At 37.6% G+C, this 20,341-nt stretch overlaps 1 pseudogene; it reads right to left on the bottom strand.

Annotated features, from left to right (window-relative positions):
* Positions 1–6,529: 6,529 nt before the first annotated feature.
* The window catches only part of LOC132091984 (centrosomal protein of 170 kDa protein B-like), a 39,678-nt pseudogene continuing 25,866 nt past the window's right edge, over positions 6,530–20,341 (bottom strand).

A 20,341-nucleotide genomic window follows, 5' to 3' on the forward strand; every position in this document is an offset into this window, starting at 1 on the left:
AAAACTGTCAGAAGATCGGATTCCCCCCAGAAGGGGAATCGCGAGGTGCCCAAGGTGATGGGTGTCTCCAGGGAACCGCAAGTTAAGAGAAGAGCTCACTTTTTCGGTGAGAAAGAGGTTTTATCTGGTTTCCTGGTAACACCCCTTTTGGTTGTATTGACCAATAACAAGGCAAATAGTTTCAGCAGGAAAGTGTTTCTTTGTCTCAATGACACCTGATTTACATATTTTATGAATGGAATGATCTGATAAACCAAACTATTGTACAAATAGTATGATGCATTTTAGGATCACGTAGTGTACATAATTGTTTGAGGAATAAAAAGCAGATCATTTCTATACCAAGGATGAAACGTGTGGAAGATCTTAAAGCAAAAATACACTAATTTACCTAAATAGAAGCATTGAGAGTCTAACTAATACAATTCAAGTATTGGAACTAGGCTACTATAATAGTGAAACACACAAACAATACATGCCTACACTAGATACATTTGTAACTGATTAATTATAGTCTAAATAAATAAAATGTGTGTGTGTGTTGTGAGAATGTGAGTTGGCTAGTCAAGCACATTTGATGTCTGGCATCAAGGGCTATCTAGTTATCTCGGAATGTGTTTGAAGTTGGATGGGGAGACCCGAGAGTTGGTCTGCTCAGTATCTCCCAGATAATGGGGGTAAACTTTGTCCAAATGGATTGTCGTCCAAAAGGGATTACATAAAGCCCAAACGATCGTACATGATCCTAAACAGATGTTACACAATATAACATTTCTGTAATCTACAGTCGTGGTCAAAAGTTTTGAGAATCACATAAATATCGGAAATTGGAAGAGTTGCTGCTTAAGTTTTTATATTAGCAATGTGCATATACTCCAGAATGTTATGAAGAGTGATCAGATGAATTGCATAGTCCTTCTTTGCCATGAAAATTAACTTAATCCAAAAAAAACATTTCCACTGCATTTCATTGCTGTCATTAAAGGACCTGCTGAGATCATTTCAGTAATCGTCTTGTTAACTCAGGTGAGAATGTTGACGAGCACAAGGCTGGAGATCATTATGTCAGGCTGATTGGGTTAGAATGGCAGACTTGACATGTTAAAAGGAGGGTGATGCTTGAAATCATTGTTCTTCCATTGTTAACCATGGTGACCTGCAAAGAAACGCATGCAGCCATCATTGCGTTGCATAAAAATGGCTTCACAGGCAAGGATATTGTGGCTACTAAGATTGCACCTAAATCAACAATTTATAGGATCATCAAGAGGGATCGTCTCCTAAAGAGGATTCAGCTGCGAGATCGGAGTGCCACCAGTGCAGAGCTTGCTCAGGAATGGCAGCAGGCAGGTGTGAGCGCATCTGCACGCACAGTGAGGCCAAGACTTTTGGAAGATGGCCTGGTGTCAAGAAGGGCAGCAAAGAAACCACTTCTCTCCAAAAAAAAACATCAGGGACAGATTGATCTTCTGCAGAAAGTATAGTGAATGGACTGCTGAGGACTGGGGCAAAGTCATATTCTCCGATGAAGCCCCTTTCCGATTGTTTGGGGCATCTGGAAAAAGGCTTGTCCGGAGAAGAAAAGGTGAGCGCTACCATCAGTCCTGTGTCATGCCAACAGTAAAGCATCCTGACACCATTCATGTGTGGGGTTGCTTCTCATCCAAGGGAGTGGGCTCACTCACAATTCTGCCCAAAAACACAGCCATGAATAAAGAATGGTACCAAAACACCCTCCAACAGCAACTTCTTCCAACAATCCAACAACAGTTTGGTGAAGATCAATGCATTTTCCAGCACGATGGAGCACCGTGCCATAAGGCAAAAGTGATAACTAAGTGGCTCGGGGACCAGAATGTTGAAATTTTGGGTCCATGGCCTGGAAACTCCCCAGATCTTAATCCCATTGAGAACTTGTGGTCAATCCTCAAGAGGCGGGTGGACAAACAAAAACCCACTAATTCTGGCAAACTCCAAGAAGTGATTCTGAAAGAATGGTTTGCTATCAGTCAGGATTTGGCCCAGAAGTTGATTGAGAGCATGCCCAGTCGAATTGCAGAGGTCCTGAAAAAGAAGGGCCAACACTGCAAATACTGACTCTTTGCATAAATGTCATGTAATTGTCGATAAAAGCCTTTGAAACGTATGAAGTGCTTGTAATTATATTTCAGTACATCACAGAAACAACTGAAACAAAGATCTAAAAGCAGTTTAGCAGCAAACTTTTTGAAAACTAATATTTATGTAATTCTCAAAACTTTTGGCCACTACTGTATATGGCCTACCAGTCAAGTTTTTGAACAGTAAGATTTTTAATGTTTTTAAATAAGTCTCTTCTGTTCACCAAGCCAACATTATTTGATCCAAAGTACAGAAAAAGCAGTAATATTGTTAAATATTTTTAGTAAAACTGTTTTCTATTTGAATGTATTTTAAAATGTAATTTATTCCTGTGATCAAAGGTGAATTTTCAACTTCAGTACTTTAGTCTTCAGTGTCACATCATTCAGAAATCATCAATTTTCTGTACTGTATATATAAATTATATATACAGTACAGACCAAAAGTTTGGAAACATTACTATTTTTAATGTTTTTGAAAGAAGTTTCTTCTGCTCATCAAGCCTGCATTTATTTGATCAAAAATACAGAAATAACAGTAATATTGGGAAATATTATTACAACTTAAAATAATAGTTTTCTATTTGAATATACTTTAACATGTAACATCCAGTCTATCACATGATCATTTAGAAATCATTCTAATATTCTGATTTATTATGAGTGTTGGAAACAGTTCTGCTGTCTAATATATTTGATGAATAAAAGGTTAAAAAGAACTGCATTTATTCAAAATAAAAAAAAATCTAATAATATATATATTCTAATAATATATTTTCTTTACTATCACTTTACATCAATTTAACACATCCTTGCTGAATAAAAGTATTGATTTTATTTAAAAAAAGAAAGAAAAAAAATTACTGACCCCAAATTACTGACCAGTAGTGTATATTGTTATTACAAAATATTTATATTTTAAATTTATATTTATTTATTTATTTTTTACTTTTTATTCATCAAAGTATCCTAAAAAAGTATCACATGTTCTGAAAAAATATTAAGCAGCAGAACTGTTTCCAACTTTGATAATGAATCATCATATTAGAATGATTTCTAAAGGATCATGTGATAATGATCCTAAAAATTCAGCTTTGCATCACAGAAATGAATGATAATTTAAAGTATAATAAATTTAAAAACAATTATTTTAAATTGTAATAATATATCACAATATTACTTTTTTTCTGTATTTTTGATCAAATAAATGCAGGCTTGATGAGCAGAATAAACTTCTTTCAAAAACATTAAAAATAGTAATGTTTCCAAACCTTTGGTCTGTACTGTACATCAAAAGTCAAAAGTGATGATAAAGACATCATAATAAATTACATTTTGAAATATATTCAAATAGAAAACAGTTATTTTAAATAGGCTAGTAAAAATATTTCAAAAGTTTACTGTTTTGCTGTACCATATATTGTTGCAATCTAATGTTTAATGTGGTCGTGTTTCCAAAAGTTTAAAAAGTTTTTTCTGTCAAAACAACTGTTTTCATACAGCTATAGCTGGGCACTTTTGTCCGTATTAGGAATTTCCTGGTATGACTTTCTGCGCGAGAGCGCCCTCCGGCTTTGAGTATGAATGAAACACACACTGCATGCGGTGAGCGTGATTTCACCAAGTACAACATGTTCCTGGATCAACATCCTTGTCGATCCTGGAACAACATTCCAATCAACCAATCAGAATTGAGATTTAACTTTTCAAGAAATATCAGTTTTAGGCTTAAAATCAGGGTTAGGTGCTTCTACACTCTTGTTAATCAGCCATCATTTCCCACTGATTTTAGGAATAAATTATAGGTAGGGTTAGGGGCAGGGATTGGGTTAAATTTAAATGTTTGGACAATAATGTTCCAGGATCCAGGATCATCAAAAGATGTTGATCCAGGAACATGTCTTACTTGGCAAAATCATGGCGACCCACTGCATGCAGTGTTTAGCACTCCGTGATGTTCATCTCGCCTTCTGGGTCCGAATAAAATATCAGGTCATGCGCAGAGTATCCTATCTCTTTGAGTTTAAATCTATATTTATTCACACCAGCTCTTGAAAACCTCTTTTCCACACTTGACCGGAAAAGTGTGGGGGACGTAATCTACACCCATGAATGTAATACAAATTGTATGAAACGTGTTGTAAATTTGACACAATAAACTATATTGGTGATATTGTTAAACTTAACAGAACATGAATATAACACTGAATATAGATGAAACATTCAATGCTGGCAATGTAAATACAGGCCTTGTACTGTGGGTTACAAAGAAAATTGTAGAGTAAATGTAGGAATACATAAGGAGAGCATAAGCACTCCAGCACAAAACATACAATTGCACCTTGTGTGCAATTACTAGGCGTTATACATTTTAGTTGTTCATCAACAACTGCTGCAGTTCCGTTATATAAGTTGACACGCAAACAGCTGTACACAAATCATAGCTTTGGCTGCACCTACATTACATTTGGCACACATGCAATAATTCCAAAATAATTATCTCATCTGCAGTTGATAAATACATTAAACCATCCCTAACACACAGCCAAAACTAAAGCAAACTGTTTGATGGTGAGCTGTTGAAACATAAAACGAATTATGCTGTATACAATAATTTCTTAGTGCAGATATTTAAAACATGTATTCCGAGATTTACTTCAACACCAGGACTGCAAATACTTTTTTGCATTAAATGGTAAACAAACAAATAAAAAAATATATGTATTGTAATGGAAGATTACAATTACAGACACAAAACAAATACAATCCTAGCATGTCATTTACTAAATAATTGAATGTGTCAATCGCACCCTGGTAGACACAAAAATGTTTTTGTATGTAGTTTGTATAGTTCACTGCACATTCACATTGTTGTAATTAGAAGGTCCTGGATGTCAATTATTCTATATTGGCCAGTCTCAAGATAAAATAGTTAGGATAGCATGGATAAGATGACAACTTTAAGAACAATTTGCATTTTGCTACATTATACAGCATAAGAATATTTACATATTTCGTTGCCCATATTTTGAAGATATGCCATTACAGCAACACTATAAATTCAAACTGAATGATTTCACTCAGTTAGCTGTCAGGTTTTAATGAAAAGCAAAGATCTCTGAACTGTACATCTAAGTCATGGAATTATTAAATATATATCCACGTATTAAATTAAAAACACTAATAACAACATGCTCCTCTGGGTCAATTGTGGGAGGGGCATCTTTTTCCAAAACTATAATTTATGTATTCTAATTTTAAGAAGAGCAATAAAGATGGGGGTCATCTTGCCTCAAGGGGTATCTTACCCCGTTTTACCCTGATAATATATGATTTAATATTAACTATTACTGGGACGTCTTATAAAATTATATTTTAATATCATTTTGATTTGATCATTTTTAAAACATTCAAAATCACAAATAAACACTTAAGGAATACATGGCTAACGCAAACATATAGCCTGTTACATCCAGATGCTTTTTGTTCGATTCGATGATAGTTTTCCTCAATTAAAAACAATAATTTTGTTACATACAATCATAAAAGCATATAATATATTGGGGCAGGGTGAAGATAACCCGTTTTTCAAGTTTTCACCTTTAACACACAGCAATGACACTTCACAGCATCACACATGATTCTACATATTTTAGCTTACACATAAACAAACACCACGACACCTCGAAGTGTGGTGTAGTTGCAAAAAAGATAAACAAAAATGAAACTTAATGTATGCTAAAGGCTGCTCACTTTTAACAACATTTTAACTTGCTATGTCTGAGAATTCAACAGTAGCCACATTCTTAAAAGCACCAATATTTGATTTTTATCTTTGATAGCATTATGTTAAAACAGCTGATGAAACTTTTTCTGCAAAACAAGCTAATGGCTATGCCATTCAAGCCAATGCCATTCAAGGCTATGTCTTTCAAGGCAAGCACTTATTAATTATTGTGTTTTCACACATTTTTTCATGCTGTAGCAGCCAAGTGCACTAGATGATTGACAATGAAGATGGAGTGAATGCTACATGGCTTTCTCATGGTTTTCAACAAATGAGACCACAACAGACATAGTATACAGTGACACCCCGCCCCCCCCACATTCACTCAATCATGAATGACATATGATAAAGACAATCATTAAAACAAGCCACAGAGTACAACTGTTGGAAAGAACAATGTTTACACCTGCTTTAGCTTTTAAAGTGTGTTTTGAAGTGCATGTGCCGCATATTTCCACAACACATAGTCTTACAATTCTTTTACAAATGTGCCACAAATATGGCAGTTCCCAAAGTGATGTGCAGTAAAAGATTGACATGATTGTTTTATTTTTCTTCTACTTTTTGCAAAGCTAATGGCAAGCTTATACTACAATGGCAAGCTTATAGGCTGAAGGCAAGCTTATACTACATATCGGCCTCCCTCAGGCCCCCTGGGACATCGCTTTACATTTGCATTGGCATTAGAAGAAGTGGGGCTGGTAAACTCCTTGGAAGCAGATTTGGTCTTTCCACCGGGAGAAGCTCCCTTTAAGTGAATGTTGAGGATTCCTCCAGGTTCAACAATAGTGTTGATCACTGAGGTACAACAAAGATAAAACAACAATGGATATAGGGAAAGCCCAGAATGTGTAGTATACAAGGTCAAAGTAAAAAAATCTAATGCTAATAAACTCACCCTCAAGTTGTCTCTGAACTTGTCGCAATTCTTGGAGAATAGATGAGATTTCCTGCTTGCGATGTAAGGAAAATTATTACAAAATAAAGAACATCTCTGAAATTAATGTTTGGTCTTTGTACATTACACTGGAAGGAATGTACCTTATTAGATGTTTTAAGAATGGGAACCTCATTTTCAGCATTCATTTTTGCCTCTATTTCCTCCCAAACCTCTGTCTTGTTATGAAACAGAGCTCTAAAAGAGACATAATATTTGTGGAATTAAACAGACAAAACAACTATACAGTATTGCCAGTTCTTTGTTTTAAAGATCTTAATAGAATCAAAAGGCATTGTGTGCCTAGGTCTATTAGGTATATTTGCCGAACTATCTACTGTATATGCTAGTGTAAAATTAACCTTTAGCAGATACATGCACTTAAAATATATAGTCTCTGTTGTGGGAAAAACAGACCAAAAAACTGATGACATCCTGGTCTACAAAGATTTTCCTCTGTTCTCTAGGATGAGAATCTCCATTCCCCTAAACCATTAGCAAGTAGTTTGTAGACATGATGTAACTATAGCCTACTGATCTTTTTTAAGAAAAAGAAGATGAAGAAATAATAATAATAAGAAAGAACGATCCCTTTTTGTTGTCCCACCCACAGTTTGTTTTTAAGTACAAAATATTTTATTCATACTTCATTTTCTCTGCTAGTTGCTCCGTGTTCTCTCTGATAGCCTGGGAGAGCTGAGAGACTGGGTTTAACATAAGATTGTCCAGAATAACCTGTGATAAAAAAGAAAAAAAAAAAAGAAAAAAAAAATTATAAAAATAATAATAAATCTAAGATTAAAATTAGAAATAATGTAATTGCAATTCATCTATACGGTTTCTTAGAGGTACTGCCATTAGCTATGCAGGCTATAACAACCTGAGTAAATTACTAATGGATCAGTATCTTAGCGTAATGAGCAAAGGATTTGACCTCTTCACGGTTCCAGGGACGCTGTCTGGAACTGTCATGGTCGTTCATATTTGAGTCCTGGTCTATTGTTATAGTTGAGCCTGGAGGAACCTTTTGATAGTTCAGACTTGCCTCAGGTATATGCTGTACCAGCTTCAGATTAATCAGGGATGGGAAAGCACCAGTAAGAACACATGGACATGACAATGGCAGGTTAAATTTGATGAGACAGATAACAATGGAAGCATCTGGGAGTAAATCTCTGGGAAGATATCTGTATGGTCATGCTAATTCAGTTGTGAATAGAAAAGGGTTCTATGTTCACAGTCAATTACACAGTAACTTTGATCCTTGTTTCTTAAAGATACATTTGGAAAACATTTTGAATGTGAACATAACCTGTTTTGTGAACATACAGCCTTAGGAGTGAATTTGCAAGTGAGTTAGGGGATTCCCTCATGCATATAAAAGGCAGAAGTTTAAACTACAGGTTTCGAAGCTGGACATTGGACAGTTGTTAGTACAGCGATACTTGTTCACAGAGATAGTAATTTAATTTTGGTCACCACTTGGTGATAATGAATGATGAATTCAGCATCTGAGGTGTACCTTTGTAATGATGCATATGGTTTCTGCACAAAAGAGAAAATCTACAACAAAACGTATGCAAAAATAAATCAATAAAAAAAATTAACCTTAGTCTTAGTCCTTTTTGGGACACAATATAATTATCCTGAGGTGTACCTTGGTATAGCAACCCAAGACTCCAAATCTACTAGGCTACCTTCGACTTTAGTATTTTATCTACAATTTATTTTCCTCTGTGTGCTAATAAGAAGAATATAAAGATTTGCAGCATGTCCTGCTGTATATTAAAAAAGTAATGGAATGGGTTAATGTATATAATGGGATGTAATTTAACCAAGCAATGAAATGTTAGCTGTACCTCCTCTCTGGTCGAGATAGTGGATGCAGGGGTATTGGGCATGGAGCCTGGGGAAGTGGCAGCTCCTATTGCTGACGATGTCTGGGAGTCACCATCCCCTGCAACATCATGGATTTCATGTGCAAGAATGGCAAGATCTTTGGCTAGGTCTTGACTAAGTAAGTATAAATGTAAAATATAAAAATTAATCAATCACAAACTAGCTAATGCATTAACAACAACAAAAAGTTTAATAACCTGGCAATCTCTGCACTATGAGTAGACCAGTTCTGGAAGTGTGCATTCTGAGTTTCATCCTCTTCCACTTCTAAAGAGCCACAATTTAGCCTAATTTGAATGGTCTTCTGTGGTGTCTGTGTCTGAGTTGAAGCTGAGGCAAGGGAGCGTTTATGTTTAGAGTTGGAATTGGTCTCAAACTCCTCAAAGTCAAAGTCACCTTTATTTATATAGCGCTTTAAACAAAATAAATTGCGTCAAAGCAACTGAACAACATTCATTAGGAAAACAGTGTCAATAATGCAAAAATGATAGTTAAAGGCAGTTCATCATTGGATTCAGTTATGTCATCTCTGTTCAGTTAAATAGTGTCTGTGCATTTATTTGCAATCAAGTCAACGATATCGCTGTTGATGAAGTGTTCCCAACTAAGCAAGCCAGAGGCGACAGCGGCAAGGAACCGAAACTCCATCGGTGACAGAATGGAGAAAAAAACCTTGGGAGAAACCAGGCTCAGTTGGGGGGCCAGTTCTCTTCTGACCAGACGAAACCAGTAGTTCAATTCCAGGCTGCAGCAAAGTCAGATTGTGCAGAAGAATCATCTGTTTCCTGTGGTCTTGTCCTGGTGCTCCTCTGAGACAAGGTCTTTACAGGGGATCTGTATCTGGGGCTCTAGTTGTCCTGGTCTCCGCTGTCTTTCAGGGATGTAGAGGTCCTTTCTAGGTGCTGATCCAGCATCTGGTCTGGATACGTACTGGATCCGGGTGACTGCAGTGACCCTCTGATCTGGACACAGACTGGATCTGGTGGCCACGGTGACCTCGGAACAAGAGAGAAATAGACAAATATTAGCGTAGATGCCATTCTTCTAATGATGTAGCAAGTACATAGGTTGTTATGGGAAGTGTTTCCGGTTCCGGTTTACCTAATTAATGCAGCCTAAAAATCCTTTAACGGATTTGGATAATAAAAGCATATTAGTATGTTATGTGTATGCCAGGTTAAAGAGATGGGTCTTTAATCTAGATTTAAACTGCAAGAGTGTATCTGCCTCCCGAACAATGTTAGGTAGGTTATTCCAGAGTTTGGGCGCCAAATAGGAAAAGGATCTGCCGCCCGCAGTTGATTTTGATATTCTAGGTATTATCAAATTGCCTGTGTTTTGAGAACGTAGCGGACGTAGAGGATTATAATGTAAAAGGAGCTCATTCAAATACTGAGGTGCTAAACCATTCAGGGCTTTATAAGTAATAAGCAATATTTTAAAATCTATGCGATGCTTGATAGGGAGCCAGTGCAGTGTTGACAGGACCGGGCTAATATGGTCATACTTCCTGGTTCTAGTAAGAACTCTTGCTGCTGCATTTTGGACTAGCTGTAGTTTGTTTACTAAGCGTGCAGAACGACCACCCAATAAAGCATTAAAATAATCTAACCTTGAGGTCATAAATGCATGGATTAACATTTCTGCATTTGACATTGAGAGCATAGGCCGTAATTTAGATATATTTTTGAGATGGAAAAATGCAGTTTTACAAATGCTAGAAACGTGGCTTTCTAAGGAAAGATTGCGATCAAATAGCACACCTAGGTTCCTAACTGATGACGAAGAATTGACAGAGCAACCATCAAGTCTTAGACAGTGTTCTAGGTTATTACAAGCGGAGTTTTTAGGTCCTATAATTAACACCTCTGTTTTTTCAGAATTTAGCAGTAAGAAATGACTCGTCATCCAGTTTTTTATATCGACTATGCAATCCATTAGTTTTTCAAGTTGTTTGTTTCACCGGGCTGCGAAGAAATATAGAGCTGAGTATCATCAGCATAACATTGAAAGCTAACACCATGTTTCCTGATGATATCTCCCAAGGGTTACATATAAAGCGTGAAGAGTAGCGGCCCTAGTACTGAGCCTTGAGGTACTCCATACTGCACTTGTGATCGATAGGATACATCTTCATTCACTGCTACGAACTGATGGCGGTCATATAAGTATGATTTAAACCATGCTAATGCACTTCCACTGATGCCAACAAAGTGTTCAAGTCTATGCAAAAGAATGTTGTGGTCAATTGTGTCAAACGCAGCACTAAGATCCAATAAAACTAATAGAGAGATATACCCACGATCAGATGATAAGAGCAGATCATTTGTAACTCTAAGGAGAGCAGTCTCAGTACTATGATACGGTCTAAATCCTGACTGGAAATCCTCACATATACCATTTTACTCTAAGAAGGAATATAATTGTGTGGATACCACCTTTTCTAGTATCTTGGACAGAAAAGGGAGATTCGAGATTGGTCTATAATTAACTAGTTCTTTGGGGTCAAGTTGTGGTTTTTTGATGAGAGGCTTAATAACAGCCAGTTTGAAGGTTTTGGGGACATATCCTAATGACAATGAGGAATTAATAATAGTCAGAAGAGGATCTATGACTTCTGGAAGCACCTCTTTTAGGAGCTTAGATGGTATAGGGTCTAACATACATGTTGTTGGTTTAGATGATTTAACAAGTTTATACAATTCTTCCTCTCCTATGGTAGAGAATGAGTGGAACTGTTCCTCAGGGGGTCTATAGTGCACTGTCTGATGTGATACTGTAGCTGACGGCTGAATGGTTGCAATTTTATCTCTAATAGTATCGATTTTAGAAGTAAAGTAGTTCATAAAGTCATTACTGCTGTGGTGTTGGGAAATGTCAACACTTGTTGAGGCTTTATTTTTCGTTAATTTAGCCACTGTATTGAATAAATACCTGGGGTTATGTTTGTTTTCTTCTAAAAGAGAAGAAAAGTAATCGGATCTAGCAGTTTTTAATGCTTTTCTGTAGAATATGTTACTTTCCCGCCAAGCAATACGAAATACCTCTAGTTTTGTTTTTCTCCAGCTGCGCTCCATTTTTCGGGGCTGCTCTCTTTAGGGTGCGAGTATGCTCATTATACCATGGTGTCAAACTGTTTTCCTTAACCTTCCTTAAGCGTAAAGGAGCAACTTTATTTAAAGTGCTAGAAAAGAGAGAGTCCATAGTTTCTGTTACATCATCAAGTTGTTCTGAGGTTTTGTATATGTTAAGGAATTTGGATACATCAGGAAGATAACTTAAAAAGCAGTCTTTTGTGTTAGAAGTGATGGTTCTTCCATACTTGTAACAAGAAGTAGAATTTACAATTTTGGCTATATGAATTTTGCAAAGAACTAAATAATGATCTGAGATATCATCACTTGACTGAATAATTTCAACACCATCAACATCAATTCAATGTGACAGTATTAAATCTAGAGTATGATTTCGACAATGAGTAGGTCCTGAAACGTGTTGTCTAACACCAATAGAGTTCAGAATGTCTATAAATGCTGATCCCAATGCATCGTTTTCATTATCAACATGGATATTAAAATCACCAATTATTAAAACTTTATCTGCAGCCAGAACTAACTCGGATGTAAAATCACCAAACTCTTTAATAAAGTCTGTATGCTGCCCTGGTGGCCTGTATACAGTAGCCAGTACAAACATAACAGGGGATTTATCATTAACATTTGTTTCTCTGGATAATGTTATATGAAGCACCATTACTTCAAACGAGTTATACTTGTAGCCTGCCCTCTGAGAAATCCTGAAAACGTTGTTATAAATTGAAGCAACACCTCCACCTTTGCCTTTTAGACGTGGCTCATGTTTATAACAGTAATCTTGGGGGGTGGACTCATTTAAAATAATGTAATCATCAGGTTTTAGCCAGGTTTCTGTCAAACAGAGTACATCTATATTATGATCAGTGATCATATTATTTACAAAAAGTGTTTTCGTAGAAAGGGATCTGATATTCAATAAGCCAAGCTTTATCATTTGTTTATCCATATTGCTTCTGTTTTTTATTTGTTGAACCTCAATTAAATTGTTAATCTTAACTTGGTTTGGACGTTTTTTGTTTTTTCTAGTTCGGGGAACAGACACAGTCTCTATAGTGTGATATCTAGGTGAAAAAGTCTCTATGTGCTGAGAATTAACTGACCTCTGTGACGGGAGGCAGCTAGCAGACGGTCGGTTTAGCCAGTCTGTCTTGCTTCCTGACCTGGGCCCCAGTTAGTCAAGTATAAACACTAAGACTATTTGCCATATTTCTAGAGAGAAGAGTGGCGCCACCCCAGGAGGGATGAAGACCATCTCTTTTAAACAGGTCAGGTGTGCCCCAAAAGCTCGTCCAATTGTCTATGAAACCTATGTTATTCTGTGGGCACCACTTAGACATCCAGCCATTGAGTGATGACAATCTGCTATGCATCTCGTCACCACGGTAAGCAGGGAGGGGACCAGAGCATATTACAGTGTCTGACATCGTGCTTGCAAGTTCACACACCTCTTTAATGTTATTTTTAGTGATCTCCGACTGGCGAAGTCGAACATCATTAGCGCCGGCATGAATAACAATCTTACTGTATTTACGTTTAGCATTAGCCAGCACTTTTAAATTTGCCAAGATGTCAGGCGCTCTGGCTCCCGGTAAACATTTGACTATGGTGGCTGGTGTCTCTATATTCACATTCCGTACAATAGAATCACCAATAACTAGAGCACTTTCATCAGGTTTCTCAGTGGATGCATCACTGAGTGGGGAGAACCTGTTTAATGTTTTGATCGGAATAGAAGAGCGGTGTTTTGACCCACGACTACGCTGCCTCACCGTCACCCAGTTGCCCTGCTGCAGGGGCTCTGTTTCCGGAACTGAACAATGTACAGGAATCCCTGAGCTAGATGCATCCAAAGCCGTATCTAGAGCCCTAACATTCTTACTGTCCTCAATTAAAGTTTGGATGCGTGTCTCTAATTCTGAAATCTTCTCTGTCAGCCTAACTATTTCCCTGCATTTATCACATGTGAATCCCTCATCAGCGACAGAGATAGATAAACTGTACATGTGGCAAGAGGTGCAAGTAACAATGACGGGAGAAGCCATTACTCACCGTGCTTGATGAAATATTCTTACTGCGGTTGTTTGATGAACTTGTGAAAAACTGGAGCGAGGGAGAGGACAAAAGAAAACAGCGATAGGTTCGAATGAAAACGCTAATGACAAGCTAACGAGTGCTAACGCTTTGCAGGTGTACTGCACTCACGGATATAAAATAAAAGTGAACGATCAAAGTTAATCTGATAAGATTGATCGATAATATCAGAAATATGGTGTGAATTAAGTTATATTTTACCACTTTAAAAAACAGAGAGTGATAGTAAGATAAAGATTCTAGAGAAAAAATAAAATAAAAACAGCTACACGGAGCTACAATTTGCTACAGAAGGCCAACAGGAAGTAGAGAAAACACTGTCCAACAGTGACACCCGCAGGACAATTAACCACAATTAACCTCCTCTGAGGTAGAGGAATAGTCTGAATCCCTTTGTCTGCAGTGGGAACCTCATATTATAAACAAAATGGGAAATTAACATTTCTAAACAAAGTATAATGTTTGAAATTAAAAACTTCAAACTACAATTTTGTCAGTAGTATTGAAAAAGGACAATGTTATGCAATTCAAGTGGTCTTGTTTAGAGGAACTGTAGATAAAGAACATCTCTGAGTTTTAAGATAAATAAACAGAGAGACACTCACCAGATGTGCTACTGTGTTTAACTTGGTTAGATCGGGTACGAGTGGTGGAGTGCTTCCCTACTGATGCAACCCCTTTGTTGGTACCCTGCCTACCTTCACTTGAAGCCTTCCTCACACTGCTATTTGTCTCTGTAGGATGGTTAGAAATGCCATGCGTGCTTGAGGTGGACTCACTGTCACTTGGAACAGTGAAGGACCCAGTATGTTTCCGGGGCATGGCAAGAATGTCTAGTCTTGACAGTTTCTTTCTTTCGGCAGGAATCTTACTGTGATCAGAGCTCTGAGATGCACGGTCTGTTTCTGCACCCTCATTGTCTGAGGCCTCACCAAGTCGAGCTTGGCGGAGCATTGAGGCACGGGTTGGTCTTGGGGCTGAAAGGCTATTGGATCGGCTCAGGACCTGATGGTTTCCTTTGGTTAACTTACTGAGGTCCTCCTTCTGCATGGATGTAATGAGTTTTTTTCAGTTGTTGGGTCGTGAAATTGATTCATGGTCAGAAGCCGCAGCTTCAGGCCACAGCTGTTGACCATGCTTATATTCCGAAAAGTCTAAAGAACCACGGTTACCAGCACTGCGACGAAGCTGTAGCCGACGAATTAGTTCAGCTTTACAGTTATTATCAGCAGAGCCGTGATTTCTGCATTTTTCTGATAGACGTTCACGAGCTGTAGGTTGTCGTGCTTTGTCTTGTAAACCGGAAGATGACTTTTCTTTACGCAGATTAGGTGCAGATATGTGCTTCTTATTTGCACTGACAGGAGCAATTTTTTTTTTGCTGACCATGCATACAGTACTGACGGTATCAACATCTGAATCACCAGACAAGGAGTCCTCTTGTGCAGGACAGATCCCTGTTTTTGACTGTTGACTAAATCCAGGTAACTTTTCTTCTGGTGATGTCAAAGATTTCTCTGCCTCTTTAGGATATGGATATGTATCCTGAACAGCTTCCTCAGTACCCAAGCTTCTCAAAGCAGGATGACTTGAGATATGTGGCAGTTTCTTGAATTGAATGTTATCACTTGGCCTATCTTTGGTAAAACTCTCCTGTCGAACAAATGGGGTTGAGGTATCTTTGGTGGGCACCACATCCCTGTTATGCATCTGCTGAAGATTTGGGGCTGATGAGTTAGCCTTCACTGTATGCCTAGACTCATGGCCATTCAAATGTCGTTTCAAGATAGTTGTTGGAGGTATCTTGGAAGAAGAGTCTCTCTCTGGCTGTGAAAGAACTGGACTTTTGGACACATCTAACTTGCATGAACCATCCTCAGAACCAATATAAAATAAGGTGGGTTTAGGAGTGGGTGTTGGCAACTCTCTTAACCCATTGGAATGGTTTGCATTTTCAGAAGGTGAATATGTAGTTCCTCTCTTTCCTTGGCTCCTTCCACTGCTATCAAGGATAGAACTGTCATCTGAACGGCTAGTATCACTCAGACTGTCTGGGTCTACATCGTCTTGGACACATAGCCTCTGAGTGCAGTCCTGCTGCCGTAGTGCACTGGAACCTTTCTCTGGTGGCTCATGGTCCATGTTTATTTCATGCCGAATCAACATACTGGGGGTATTGTTCTCCAGTTTTTCTCCAGGTGGAACCTGAGGAAGTAGTCGTCTGGACCTGGAAACTTGACTGCCCTCTGACTCCAATATATCCAAGCTTTGACTAATCACTGATGCCACACTGTCATCTTCAAAATGAAAAGAGTGAAAATATTTATTAATTTGCTGGACTATTCAGAAAACCAAAAATTTTATTGAAATGCTTAATTGCTCAAATACAACTAGTGGTTTTCAACCACTAGTGGTTACCTTTGTCTGCAGGTCCATTTTGGGGTGGAATTACCATTGATCCTTGAGTAGCCACAGGATCACTGTAAGTGTCTGCTAGGCTGGCCCAGTGTGAGACCCATATAGGCCCTCCTACATCAGGATGTACCTAAAACCAAAAGAGTAACGTCTAACAATCATAATTATTAATTTATTGTTCATTATTTTACATAGTTGGGGCAGTATTTCAGTAATGAAGGAGAGCACTGTTGTCTGAGCAATATGTAATTGCAATACCTGCAGCGAGATGACTTGGTCTCTACCATGGCCATGTGATAATGTTGACATTACATCAGCTACCATACCATGGCTGTGACTCAAGAATAGTTGCTCATCTTTACCATCATCAATCCCAGGCCTATAAACTCCAAGAGTCTGACCACTGTATTCTGGTGCATCTAAAACACCAAACACCTGTGAAATATGAAAAAAAAATGATGTATCATGTATCTCAAAAAACCACTGTCTTCCATTGTTCAGACCAAATAGGTCAAACAGTTGGTGCCAACCCAAACTTGTACCAGCAGTTAAAACAGAATATGACATTTCAGACCACTCAAACAAACAGCACAATGCTTTGAAAGTGCCAAAGAGCAACAATTTTCCACTCCTCAAGTTTGACTTATTGTATAGTAAACCGAATAGGAAATAGTATCCAAAGCGACTTACAGTGCATCCAGGCTATATTTTTTTTACCAATATGTGTGTTCCCTCAGAATCGAACCCACAACCTTTTGGGCTGCTAACACAATGCATTACCAATGAGCCACAGTAAAGCCTGCTATAGTGTTAAAGTCAAGTGGTATATACCAATGGTAATACAGTATGTATCTTTTTCCAAGATAAAGACAGAAGGGTTTATCACCTGATCAATCATACTTCTAGCTTCCTCCACTTCCTTATCTTGTGACTCTGTATCAATTGTGTAGGTACCAGCATCACTCAGACTGTCCTCCTCCTCGGTTCGCGTCACCTTCGAGCACTTAGTTTCAACACCACTAACTAACAATGGTGAAAACTGTGGTACAGGTGACCCAGCTGAGCAGAGTGGGGAGGCACTACAAACTGGACACCTTCCTGGGTCTTGGGAAGGGATAGAGACAGGGGAGGTTGCTGAAAGGAAAGAATGGGATAATGCAGGTAGTTGGGATGGAAAGGAAGGGTATGATACAGATGAGGGTCCAGATGGCTCTACTGGGGAGGGTAAAAGAGTGTGTGATGGAGACATCATCAAAGGAGGGGCAGACATGGGAGGTGGGGAAGTCTTGTCCATATCCTTCAAGAACTCTGCAAGAAATTCCTGAGATAATTTAGACCTCTTGCCGACACTCCCAAAAGGCTTAATGGTGATAGTTGGTGAAGAGCGAGACGAGGTCCCTAATAGAGATGTGCTGGTCACACTGTCTTCTGTCTTCTCTCTCTTCAGTGAGCTTGATCGCTGTGAACTTCCATGGCTTGAACCTTTCAGTGGAACAGTGATTTGCTGTGTTGGAGGAACATGCCCATGCACAGAGACGGGGCTTTCACCATGAGCCAGACCTTTTCCGTTTCTCTAGTTTGGCCTTCAATGCAGAGTAGGAGTCAGCATGCGTAGTATTGTGGGTAAAGGACTGTGACCGTTTCTTTCTGGGATTATCATCAAAGAACTCAATAATGAAGGCCTGCTGGGAGTGAGGCTCAGGGTGAATAGGCTTAACCTCTGTCTGGGGAGGAAAAGAGGCTTCTTGAACAGGATGAACATTGCTTTCATCAAGTTCTCCTTGATGGTGTTTGTGTGGAGAAACTGACTGAGGATGATGAAACTTTTGCATTGAGACAGACTCTTGGGACAGAACTGATTCAGGTGGTTCGGATGTCCTTGATTGAGCGGACTGGTGTGATTGTACTGATGATTGCGATTGCATGGAATGATGTGATTTGCTGCATTGTCCTTTCATTTCAGGGTCTTCTGAATCACTCTGGGTTCCATCTTCATGATGGTGTCCTATTAAGTTTACAGATAAATTTTAGGTAACACTTTAGAATACTGTTTCTTACTTACTACATAACTAATAAGGAATTATTGAAGAACTAACAGGTGATTATTCATTAACACTTAACTCACTACTGTTAACTACTAAGGAAGATGTGTTAATTAATCAGTATGTAATATAATTTTATGATTATGTTAAGTAACAGTTAGCTAATCAATAACTAATGTATTCTGTCGTACCTCCTTAAGAACTACTATTAATTATCTACTAGTTAGGGTTCAAGAAAAATAACTATGAAGTAACTACTAATGAACAGTTTTACACAATTACATTGAATTGTGACCCTTTCATATAAATGTTATTAGCAATATTAGTAGTAGTATGAAAATGCAATTTATTGAAAGTTTGCAGTTTACTCATCTACTTAATAGGAAATAACATTTCTGTGCATGCTGCAAACTCGTTTCGGGGATTACATAATGTTAAACGAGACTACACTTTGAAACCTTAAAATGAATACAATTTATGTAATTGTTTAACCATTTTGTAATATTTTGCTGTGCGATTTTCTCCTATCCAATGACTGGCATTACAACCATAGATACACAAAAGCACAGCATAAAATTACAAATCACATCCATTTTATTTGTTTGCTGTACTCCATATCTTTAGAATCCAGATGTTTGCAAGGAACATATCCAAATTCAGCCCTTTATCAATCGATCTTCATCTTCATTCTCAGCAACAGCGACCGTCACAGTCCAAGCCCGCGCTCGTTATGATATGATTCGAATTTGAAAATAGTGCCAGTGCGCCACCCTCGAGAAACGTTACGACATGGTTTACGGCACTGATATCGAACTCTCATTGGTTCTCAACTTATTCGTCACAGATTGCGACATGCCGTGTTTCAGTAGATAGACATTTGAAATCAGTACTGCGCCAGTGCGCCTTCATGGAGAGAAGATTCATAATTTCACGGATTAATAAATTAAATTCTGCTCTGTTCCTTATAAAAACTATTACCTCCAGAGAGGACTGCGACTGGAACTCATTATCATTTGAACTACTTTTGGTACCACTTTTGATATTTTTGCAAAGAATAAATGATTAATGTTACATTTGTTTGTCTGTTATTTGTTTATTTATAACAGTAACGTTATGTAGTTTTAAGAAATGGTTATGGGTAGGTTTAGGGGTAGGTGTAGGATTAACGTTAGTGGCTCAAAATAACGTTTTAATGTTATATTTTTACTAAAATTGTGTTTTATTATGTTTTATTCTTTTAACATTCTGAATAAAATGGGTAGGCTTATGTTCGGGTGGGGTTTAGGGATCTTACATTTATCAAAAAAAAATATAAAAAGGGAAAAAACAAATAATAATCCGATACGCATTGAAAAGCAGCTTCATGAGCTTCTATGGATAACTGACTGGTAAGAAAAAACGTTCTATCTGTACGCATTTGAGGTTGTTTTTACATAAATTTAGTTACGTATCGAACCTGTAATTACGTCCAGATAATACGTAAACGACACAGTAAATACGTAAAGGCACATACGTATTGGACAGTTTTAATTTACGTCTAAATATGTACGTTTTGATTGTGAGATCAGGCTGAATTATTAGATAATTCCTGAAGAATTACTTAGAATCTGAAACAGTATTCTAAAGTGAAAACATAGGCAACCCATTAGTAATGAATAAATAGTTATCAAATAATTCCTGAAGAATTACTTAGAATCTGAAACAGTATTCTAAAATAAAATGAAAACATAGGGAACCCATTAGTAATTAATAAAGAATTATCAAATAATTCCTGAAGAATTACTTAGAATCTGAAACAGTATTCTAAAGTGAAAACATAGGGAACCCATTAGTAATAAATAAAGAATTATCAGATAATTTTGCAGGATTTACAGAATTCTAAAGTGAACCTATTAGTAAATAATAATAAACTACATCATTTTGACTAAGAACAACCTATAAAAGTAATCATAAAC

The sequence above is a fragment of the Carassius carassius genome, chromosome 18 (genome assembly GCF_963082965.1).
Source record: "Carassius carassius chromosome 18, fCarCar2.1, whole genome shotgun sequence".
Classification (NCBI taxonomy): Eukaryota; Metazoa; Chordata; class Actinopteri; order Cypriniformes; family Cyprinidae; genus Carassius; species Carassius carassius.